Source organism: Miniopterus schreibersii (assembly GCF_964146895.1).
Source record: "Miniopterus schreibersii genome assembly, chromosome: 8".
Taxonomy (NCBI): Eukaryota; Metazoa; Chordata; class Mammalia; order Chiroptera; family Miniopteridae; genus Miniopterus; species Miniopterus schreibersii.
In genome coordinates, this window is record NC_138109.1 from 78,566,405 (window position 1) to 78,577,180 (window position 10,776).

General features: G+C 49.3%; 1 pseudogene across 1 annotated transcript; it reads right to left on the minus strand.

Annotated features, from left to right (window-relative positions):
* Positions 1-6,780: 6,780 nt before the first annotated feature.
* LOC308560357 (large ribosomal subunit protein eL8 pseudogene) lies at positions 6,781-7,574 on the minus strand (annotated as a pseudogene). The gene has a single exon. The product of its transcript is annotated as a large ribosomal subunit protein eL8 pseudogene (transcript).
* Between the last annotated feature and the right edge of the window lie 3,202 nt (positions 7,575-10,776).

Below are 10,776 nucleotides of genomic sequence, written 5' to 3' on the forward strand. Positions count from 1 at the left end.
GGCATGGGCAGACCTGAAGGGCCCCAGGATAAGCCAGTGTGGGGGCCCAGATGCCTGAGAGGGAGTCTGTGTGAGATGGTGGAGGGAGGGCAGGGGAGCAGGGGGGTGCGGAAAGCCCAGGGAGGCTCCCAGCTGTGAGCCTATGAATCAGCCAGTGTTCTCCAGAGAAACAGAACCAACGGTAAATATATGGATAAGTGAGGAAATTTAATGTGGGAATTAGTTCATACGGAGGCCGAGAAGTCCCCCAATCTGCCATGTGCACGCTGGAAACTCAGGAAAGCCCAGGTGAGATTCAGTCTGAGTGCAGAGGCCCAAGACCCAGGCCCTTCGATGTCTGAGGCAGGCTGTGGACATTGCAGCACAAGAAGAGGGAGTCACCTTCCTTTACCTCTTTCTATCTGATCGCAGGGGATGGATGAGGCCACTGGGGAGGCCGAGTTTGCTTACTCAGTCTACTGACTCAAATGCTCACCTCTTCCAGAAACGCCCTCACAGTCACACCCAGAAATAATGTGCTGTCAGCTATGTGGGCGTCCCTTAGCCCAGTGGAGCTGACACATAAATTAACCATCGCAGCTATCATAGCCCATCAGGATCCCGGGTTTAGCAGGCCCCAGGGGACCATAGGGTTGCCTGTGACCAGAGGATGCTCTGGTGAGAGACTTGCTCCTTTACTGAAATGAGAGGCCACCCCCATCCTCACCTTCTGCTACTCGGCACAGCTCATCTGGGTCACACTTTGGCCCAGATCCAGATGGTGGTCAAGGGCTTCATTTCTTTTTCTGGCTAAACCAGAGGTCCTGAGCCATCCTTTGGAAACAAAGCAACCAGCACGGCCTACACAGTGGCCCCTGCGGTGTCGTGTGTGGCACTCTCCCCACCATCCCAGCCTTCCCAGCTGACCAGGAGCTGGGCTCCTCTACCAAGATCAGTAAGGGGCAGAAGTTTGTCCCACAGGTGAGCCAAAGGGGCTCCATACTGATTGCACAACCATGTGAACTGAATGCAGACAGAGTGAGACAGTGGCAGTGGGGGACGCAGAGCAATGGAGAACGGCTGGATGTGAAAGGCATGCGTCCCCAGCCCTGGAATCCTGCAGCGTCCATGCCGACGGCAGGTGCGTGAAGCAGTGAGCTCTACTCTGCTCAGCCCGGGCTCAGGGCTCCACCCACAGCGTCTCACTGTCTTCGCATCGGTCTTATGAGGGAAAAACTGTTACCATGCTCATTTCACAGATGGGGAAACCGAGGCAGAGAGCCCTTAAGCATGCCCATCTACTGTCTGATTGGCACAAGGTGTGCATACCCATCCCAGCACAGCCTTGAGACCAGCCAGAGTGGCTGAAGCCTTGTGACCACTAATGTCACCAGAACACCAGGCAGGAAGCTCCTAGAGGCTGCCCAGGCCCTGGCTGTGACATAGGACAGAATCTAAGTCCTCAGAAGCCAAGGGCTGAGGGAAGAACTGAACCTGTTCCAGGCAGCACACCTTGATCTGAAGCCGATTCATGAACCGTTTCATTGCCATGGCCACGCTGACCTGACTCGCTGCCAAGCCCGGCTGACACAAACGGGAAGGCTCTGGGGAACGCATGACCCTTGAGCTGCTCAGCCCGCCTGCCCGTCCACCTCCTGGCCATGAGAGCCTGCACCTGCCCACACCTCCGGAAGGAACCATCAGACGTGATGATAAACTGGGGCACCATCGGCATACGAACCAATTTTAGGTGAGGTTGTCCTGCCCTCTATCTGCTGCTCTGCGGCATTTGGCTCCATTGGGTGCTCCCTCATTCTCAGACAGAGGACTCTCTGCTCCTCCTGCAGCTGGGCTCGTCTGCCCGCATGAGCCCCGCAGCTGGGCTCGTCTGCCCGCATGAGCCCCGCAGCTGGGCTCCTCTGCCCGCATGAGCCCCGCAGCTGGGCTCCTCTGCCCGCATGAGCCCCGCAGCTGGGCTCCTCTCCCCGCATGAGCCCCGCAGCTGGGCTCCTCTCCCCGCATGAGCCCCGCAGCTGGCTCCTCTCCCCGCATGAGCCCCGCAGCTGGCTCCTCTGCCTGCCCCTGCCCTGATGGCTTCATGCTCTCCTGCAGCTTGAACTGCCTCCTGTGGCTGACGGACTCCCACACAGGGGCCTCTGCCTCCCTTGCCCTGAGCCGAGACGCAGAATCTGACTGCTGGCTGGACACATCCACTCCACCTGCCACAGGCACCCCTGCACTCCCCGAGGTGAACATCCCTCCAAAACCCCTGTGTCTCAGCTGGTGGGACCCCGGCAGAGCCAGGGAGCACCCTCTACTCGTCCTTTGCCCTCCCTAATATCCAGCCAGCCTCCACCTTCTACCCCACGCCCCGCCCCCTTCTGACTGCGGGGTCCAGGTCAGGTGGGTTTCTCCTGGCTGAGGACTCACCGCTGCCCTGCTGGGCCTCCTGGGCGCAGCAGGCGCCCTCCGCCCAGTGTTCTGGTCCTCACCGCATCTCCTCACCCCCCAAGTGGTTTGCAAGAGTCCTTGCCCGAGGGCTGCGCTGCGCTGAGGCAGGAGCCGGTGCACTGGGCTCGGAGGGCGACCAGTTGGCTGCAGAGCAGTTAAGAAGCAGGAGGAAGCTGGCCCCGTGGAAGCCTGTGGGTTGGGTGCCCAAGGAGCCTCAGGCCCCCTCTAACACCCCAGCGCCTGGGTGCACCCATCTCCCTGAGGACCTCCACCCACGGATACCCCTGAGACCCCTGACCCCATCCCTGCCTGTTCCTGAGCCACCGGCAGGGAGGGCGGCTGCTCCCTGAAAGCTAACTAACCTTCTGTGTCTGCCCTCGAATCTTCTAGGCCCACCTTTACTTCAGCTGTTGCCATGGCAGCCAATTTTAGTGTCTGCCACCTGACTGCCCTTCCCTTTGGCTGCACCTTTGTGTCCTCTGACTTTTCTGTCACCCCAGCCAGGCAAGCCTGCGGCCTGCACAGCACTGCTCCTCAGAAAGGCTGCAGCTGCCTCAGGACACCTGGATGAATGCCCTTGGGATGAAGGGGTAGGCACCACTCTCTTTCTGTGGGGCAATTCTCAGACCTCCCCCCTTCCCTAGTGGGCCAACACACACACACTCACACTCACACACAAACCCCTTCACACCTTCACACACACACAGCCCTCCACACACACTCACCCCTTCTCACACACACACTCACACACACACACACACGCACCCCTTCTCATACACACACCCCTTCACACACTCACACACATACCCCTTCTCACACACACACCCCTTCTCACACATACACACACCCACTCCTTCACACACACACACACCCTCACACACTCCCACATACCCCCTCATCCCCCCCTCCCCCCCAGCACTCCTATATTGGATGAGGCTTAAGAGGAGCAGGACCACAGTGGAGGGGAGAGAGGCAGGGCCACCACGAAAGTTGCCGTCTGTGCCCCTGCCCTGCCCAGGGCCAGCCTGGAGCCACCAGGAAGTGGGCATCATAGCAGACCAAGCCCTCACACATGGCACATCGCTCCTCAGCCCGTAGGTCCGCAGACCCTTCCATTCTGGCCAATGAGCAAACCCTAGAGGAGCAAGCTGCTCACCCAGAAGCCTGGCCACCTCCCAGCCTGAGGGCCATCCTGTGCCCAGCGAGCTTCAGCCGTGGTCAGCTCTCGCCACCTGGAGAGAGAACAAGAGAAGGGCCTTAGAATGGACACATCCTCATGCCCCCAGGAAGGCAGGAAGCCCAGTTTCTGTCTCCTTGATCCAAGCGCACTCTCAGCTCTGAGCCTGTTTGAAATGTGAGCTCCTCATCAAGTTCCCGGGCTGGATTCCGAGCTTCTGCATGACCCTGGGAATGTCCACATGCTGGGCCAGTGCTGGCTGGCTGCTCCCAGGAGCTTATTACAATTCACAGCTTGGTTATGGATGTGGCGTGTTGGTGCAGCTCTGAGCTGGTGCAGGAGAAGCACCCTCCTTGGCTTCAGAAAACTACCATATGAAACACAGACTGGCTATTGAGAGAAGTGCAGCTCCAGGTGTGCAAGCTGCCCTCCTTGCAGTTTGATTCCTGGTCAGGGCACATGCCTGGGTTGAGGGCGCAATCCCTGGTAGGGGGCATGTAGGACGCAGCCAATCTGTTGCTCTCACATTGATGTTTCTCTCTCTCTCCCTCTCTCTTCTTCTCTCTCTAAAAATTAATTAAAATATTAAGTAGAAAAAAGATCATACACCATGATCAAGTGGGATTTATTCTGGGGATGCAAGGTTGGTACAATATCCTCAAGTCAATAAATGTGATGCAACACTTAAACAAAATGAAGGATAAAAATCATATGATCATATCAATAGATGCAGAAAAGGCATTTGACAAAATCCAGCACCCATTTATGATAAAAACTCTCAGCAAAGTGAAATAGAGGGAGCATACCTCAACATAATAGAGGCCGTATGTGGCAAATGCACAGATAACACCATACTTAGTGGGGTAAAACTAAAAGCATTTCCCTTAAGATCAGAAACAAGACAGGTGTATCCACTTTCACCACTCTTATTCACCATAGTACTGAAAGTCTTAGCCACAGCAACCAGACAAGAAAAAGCAGTAAAACTCCTTATTTGCAAATGACATGATACTGTACATACAGAACCAAAAAGATCCCACCAAAAACCTACCAGAACTGATAAATGAGTTCAGTAAAGTAGCAGACTACAAAATATATATTCACAAATCAGATGCACTTTTATACACCAAAAATAAACTATCAAAAAGAGAAAGTAAAAAAAACCCCATTTACAATTGCATCAAAAAAACCCCAAAAACCAACAACATAAAATACCAAGGAATAATTTTAACCGAGGATGTAAAAGACCTGTACTCAGAAAATTATAAGACACTGAAGACAGAAATAGAATAAGATACAAATAAATAGAAGTATATACCATGTTCATGGATTGGAAGAATTAGCATCATTAAAATGTCCATAGTACCCAAAGCAGTCTACAGATTCAATGCAATTCCTATAAAAATACCTATGGTGTATTTTCAGAACTAGAACAATTAATCCCAAAACTTATATGGAACCACAAAAGACCCAAATAGCCACAACAATCTTGAGAAAGAAGAACAAAGTTGGAGGAATCATGTGACCTGATATCAAACTATATTACAAAGCCATAGTAATCAAAACAGCATGGTACTGGCATAAAAACAGACATATAGATGAATGGAACAGAAAAAAGAGCCCAGAAATAAACTGACACCACTATGGTCGATTAATATTTGACAAAGAAGGCAAGAACATATAATGGTGTAAAGACAGCCTATTCAATAAATGGTATTAGGAAAATTGGACAGATAAGTGCATAATAGGATAAATTCAAAATAGATTGAAGATTTAAATGTTAGACTCAAAACCATAAAAACCCTAGAAGAAAACATAGGCAGTATAATCTTGGACATTTCTTGTAGCAACATTTCTTCTGATATGTCACCTCAGGCAAGGGAAACAAAAGAAAAAATAAACAAATGGGTTTACATCAAACTAAAGTTTTTGCATAGCAAAGGAAACCATCAACAAAACAAAAAGACAACCTACTGAATGGGAGGACATATTTGCCAATGATACATCTGGCAAGGGGTTAATATCTAAAATTTGTAATAAACTCAGACAACTCAACACCAAAAAAACAAACAGCCCAATTAGAACATGGGCAGAGGACCTGAATAGACATTCTCCAAAGAGCACATACAGATGGCCAATAAGCACATGAAAAGTCTCTCATCATCACTAATCATCAGAAAGATGCAAATTAAAACCATGGGGAGATACCACCTCACACCTGTCAGGATGACTATCATCAATAAATCAACAAACAACAAGTGTTGGTGAGGATGTGGGGAAAAGGGAACCCTCATGCACTGTTGGTGGGAATACAGATTGGTGCAGCCACTATGGAAAACAGTAGAGGTTCCTCAAAAAGTTAAAAATGGAACTGCCTCATGACCCAGAGATTCCTCTTCTGGGAATATATCCGAAGAAACCCAAAACACTAATTTGAAAGAATATGGGATTCCTTATGTTCATAATTTTGTTATTCATAGGAGCCAAGATATGGAAGCAGCCCAAGTGTCCATCAATAGACAAGTAGATGAAAAAGTTGTGATACTTATGTACAATGGCCTATTACTCAGCTATAAAAAAGAATGAAATCTTACCATTTGCAACAGCATGGATGCACCTGGAGGATATTATGCTAAGTGAAATAAGTCGGTCACAGAACAACAAACCATATCATTTCACTTATATGTGGAATCTAAAGAACAATATAAACAAACAAAACAAACACACTCATAGACAGAGAACAGGCAGAATGCAGGGAGTTTGGGGGACAGGTGAAAAGGTGAAGGGATAGAAGGATACAGGTTAGTAGTTACAGAACAGTCACAGGGATGCAAAGTACAGCATAGGAAATATAGTCAATAATATTGTAATAACTATGTATGGTGCAAGGTGCATACTAGAAATATTGTGGGGACCACTATGTAAAGTATATGATTGTTTAATCACAACACTGTACACATGAAACTAATACAAAATAATATTGAATGTAAAAAATTATATATAAATATATATATGGCAAAAGTAGGTTTGCAGTTGTGAGTATGTCAGACAGGCTTTATTCTTGTATTATTGTTTATTAATCATTGTATTATTTTCCCTACAAATAACCTGTAAATATACTTTTTTTTAGATGTTTTGTTAGTTTTACATACAGAAAACTCAACAGTGCACACTTAGCCCAGCTTGGAGGCCAGTTCCTTAGCCTTGGCCTTTTCCAGCTTGGCAATGCAAGCCACCAACTTTGGACCTGGGACGCTGCCTCCCCAACGGCAGCGGATCTCATCATTCCTGTCATCATAATTGATCCAGAGAGCTTCCACCAGCTTAGCCAGAGCTCCTTTGTGTCCCGAGTTAGCCTGTGTGAAGGTGATGGTGGTGCAGGTCTTCTGTGGACTGGACGCCCAGCCTGGCCTTCCCCTTGATGAGCAGTAGGGAACGCCCACCTTCCAGCACAGGGCAGGCTGGAAGACCACCAGCTGGACGGGACCCAAGCCGTGTGCAGTCACCACCAGCCGAGGCTTCCTGTTCTCCAGGGTGGCGACAGTGTTAACCCCTGCTCGAAGGACAGGTGGCGTCTTGGTGGGGTCTTCCCCTTTGCCCGCAGCTTCTTTCTCAGCCCCGGGGCCAGCACCCTCCGCTGCTTCTCTTGCTTGGTCTCTGGTCTGTCCTGTGGGCCAGCGTAAGCAGCTGAGCAGCTGTGTGGCCGCCCGAGGCCCGGGTGAACTGGTTAATGGCAGGAGACACCTTCAGGCACTTGTAGAGAATAGCCCTTTGCCGCTGCAGCCGAATGTAGCAGGGCCACTTGACAAAGCGGGTGAGGTCCCTTTGGGGCTGGGTGTCCTATCCAATGGAAAATTCTTGGGCCTTTTCTCAAACAGGGGATTGAGCACCTTCTTGGCCTCTTGTTTCTTCATGACAGCAGGGCCCAGGCCACCGTTGTCCCCTTTGCCTTCCTTCCTTTTGGCATCTTGGGTGGCAGGAGGAGAGAGTATAAATATGCTTTTGATTAAAAAAAAAAACACTGAAAAAGGTCACATATTCTATGGTTCACTTATAGAACATTCTTGAAATTATATAATTATGGAGATGGAGAATAGCCTAGTAGTTGCAAGGGGTGAGGGGTGGTTTGAAGAAGGGAAGTGGTGAGACTACAACAGGGCAGCAGGAGGGGGCCTTGTGGTGATGGGACTGTTCTGCATCTTGGTGGTGGTCACACGAATCTACACATGGGATGAAATCTCATAGAACAAAATGTAAGCACACACTCACACAAGCACATGTACAACTGGTGAAATCTGAACAAGGCCATGCATGTATCAGTGCCAGTTTCATGGCCACGATATGGTACTAGGGTCTTGTAAGATGCTACCACTGGGGGAGGCTTGATGAAGGGCATATGGAAAAAAAATACGTCTTTATTGATTTCAGAGAGAGGAAAGGAGAGGAAAAGAGAGAAAGAGAAACATCAATGATGAGAGAGTCACTGATCGGCTGCCTCCGGCAGGCCTCCTACTGGGGATCGAACAGGCAACCTGGGCATGTGCCCTGACCAGGAATCGAACCATGATCTCCTGGATCCTAGGTCAATGCTCAACCACTGAGCAACACCGGCTAGGCTCTCTTTATTAGTTCTAAAAATTTCATGTGAATCCACAATTATCCCCCCCCCAAAAAAAATGTTAAGGGGGAGAAGTCAGAGCTGAGTTTAGAGCTTTAAAAAGATGAGTTTAAAGCAAAAAGGTGAGTGGGGGACAAGGGGCCTGCTTAAGAATTATAATGTTAAAGATGACAGATTGGAGGTAGGTAGGTGGATGCTCTTGTTAACTTAAAAAGGAAAAGACCTATCAGCGTGAGAGGCAACAAACATTTATTGAGATCAATAAGAATAGCTATTCAGGAATCGTTAATTCAGGCAAAAGCCCCAATAATCTGGTCAGGAGACAAAGGCAATGGGTATTTAGAGGAAAGGAACAGTTACATCAATAGAAAGAAGCCATTTCTACTGGTGCAGATAATATGACAGTGATGCTAATTCTAAAAAATATTTTAAGTTTTCAGTCCAGTAGTCATTAGTTCAATAGTCATAATTACTGCTTTCTTAGTATCTTTGCACACAGTTCTTTGGGACACACTGTTGCCCTGGGCCCAGTCCAAGGTTAACTTGCCCAGTTTTAACATTCCAAGGATTTGAGACACGCACAGCAGTTCATCTGGGTTGCAGCTCAGGCTCCATTTTTAAAGTGGCTCCATTTATGTTATTGTTTACAGCTTAACAGCTCAACACCAACTTTGCATTGTCTTCTCCATCAAGGAGAAAGATTTTCAGATGGGACAGGTGCCACCAAGAGGGCTAGCTGTGCAGTGGTGTGTTGGGTGTGATGGTGAAGTCCCACCACAGTCACCTGCTGTCCCGTGGGCCTCCTATGCCCAATGTGGATGTAATGTGCTCGGGGAAGTCCAGGATTTCCTCAGCCTCTTTGGCAGCAATATTTAGTCTGGGCATGGCTGCCAGCTGGGGCCGGGCATCCCTGCCCTTGGAAAAGTCCAGGGAGAGGCAGGGACGCTGAGTCAGCCTCCAGGGACTGCTTACTCTCTAATAATTTAACTCTCACTTAAGTCTATTGGGTTCTATTCTGTTCTATACATTTCCACCCCTTCTATTTGTCTTGACTTCTTTGACAATCAAAAGAAATTACTGGCTGGAAGTCACCTGAAAACACCTTTCAAAGAGAAAGTGGCTTACAGCCCAAGAAATGAGGTGGTGTACTGGCAACAGGCCAGGCGGCAGCTGATCTCCACAGGAGCCCCTGCTGGTAACACTTTCAGTACAGATTTAATCAGCGCATCCTAATTACCTCGATTAGTACCTGTTAGAGTGCCTACATTAGAGGTGACTTTTCTCCAGGGCCAGGGCCAGGGCCAGGGCAGGGCCAGGTGTGTTCGCAGCTGCTGCTCTGCCTTTTGATGAGCTGGCTGCAGACCCCCAGGTCCAGCCCAGCTGTGACCCGGTACTGCTTAGGCTGGCTGCTCCCACTCTGAGGTGGCAGCATTGCACAGTTCAACAGTTAAAGTTCTGATGGAAATTTTCTTCAAAATTTAATTTAAAAAAAACTGCTGAATGAACATATGCAAATTGAATCAAGTCTCTTCACAGGTGAGATCAGTAAAAAGTTAGCACAGTAAGTTTTCAGGGGCATCTCCACTTCTCTAGCTGTCTGGACTTGTGGTCCTCAGCCCCAGTCAAGTTTGAGCTGCCCTGGGGAAAACTACCAGTGTCCAGTTCCACACCAAAGACACGGGCCGATAGGCCCACAGTCAGTCCGGGAGTCACTGTCCTCTACAAGCTTGCCAGGGATGTTAAATGCCACCAAGCTTAAGAAGCATTGCTCGCTCTTCATTCCAGGAAACAGCGCTTCCATCAGCATTGCCTGCACCAGGGCAGCTGACACCGCCTGGTGACATGGAGGAGAGGAGGAGCACTATAAGGGAGCTGCGTGGATCCGAGCTCCAGTTATGAATTGCAGGTTGCTGATTTAGAGTAAGTGCTAATAGGAACACACATGTAGGTGTAAACCAGCTGTCACTGAGGCTTTTGTTATAATTGACCTACACCCCTCGGACGTTTGCTTGGTTAACATCTTCTCAACGACCAGCTGCCCTGGGTTGTTTTATGGCTGCTCCTTCTAGCTTCTTCAGCCTCTATTTTTTACAAAGCTTTATTGAGCATCTCGTCTGGGCACAGCGCTGGAGGCTCACCATATGTAAAATGCCATCTGTCCCTATAGTGCCTGGACTGGGGCTCTCTCAGGCTCTGTGTGCTGACCCTGCCACCTGAGCACCAGGCCTCCCCTGAGCGCCTCACTGGGCCCCATCGTGAGCAAGATATAAGGGGGCTGTCATCTGAGAGATTCCCCTGCATCTTGCAGAACTGTAGCCCTGACCAGGCCTCTGGGAGAGACTGAGGCAGGAGGCCAAGCTGGCAAGAGTGGCTTAGGGACTGTCAGGAGCTGCCCTCCACAGGGCACCGAATCACAGCAATTTTACCTTTTAGGGGGAGACTTTAGAATTCAACAAAATGTACCAAGAGCCTTGAAGCCTTCATTCTCTTTGTTCCTTTGGGAAATCTAATCAAGAAAATAATCAGAAATGCGAAAAAAAATTACATCCAA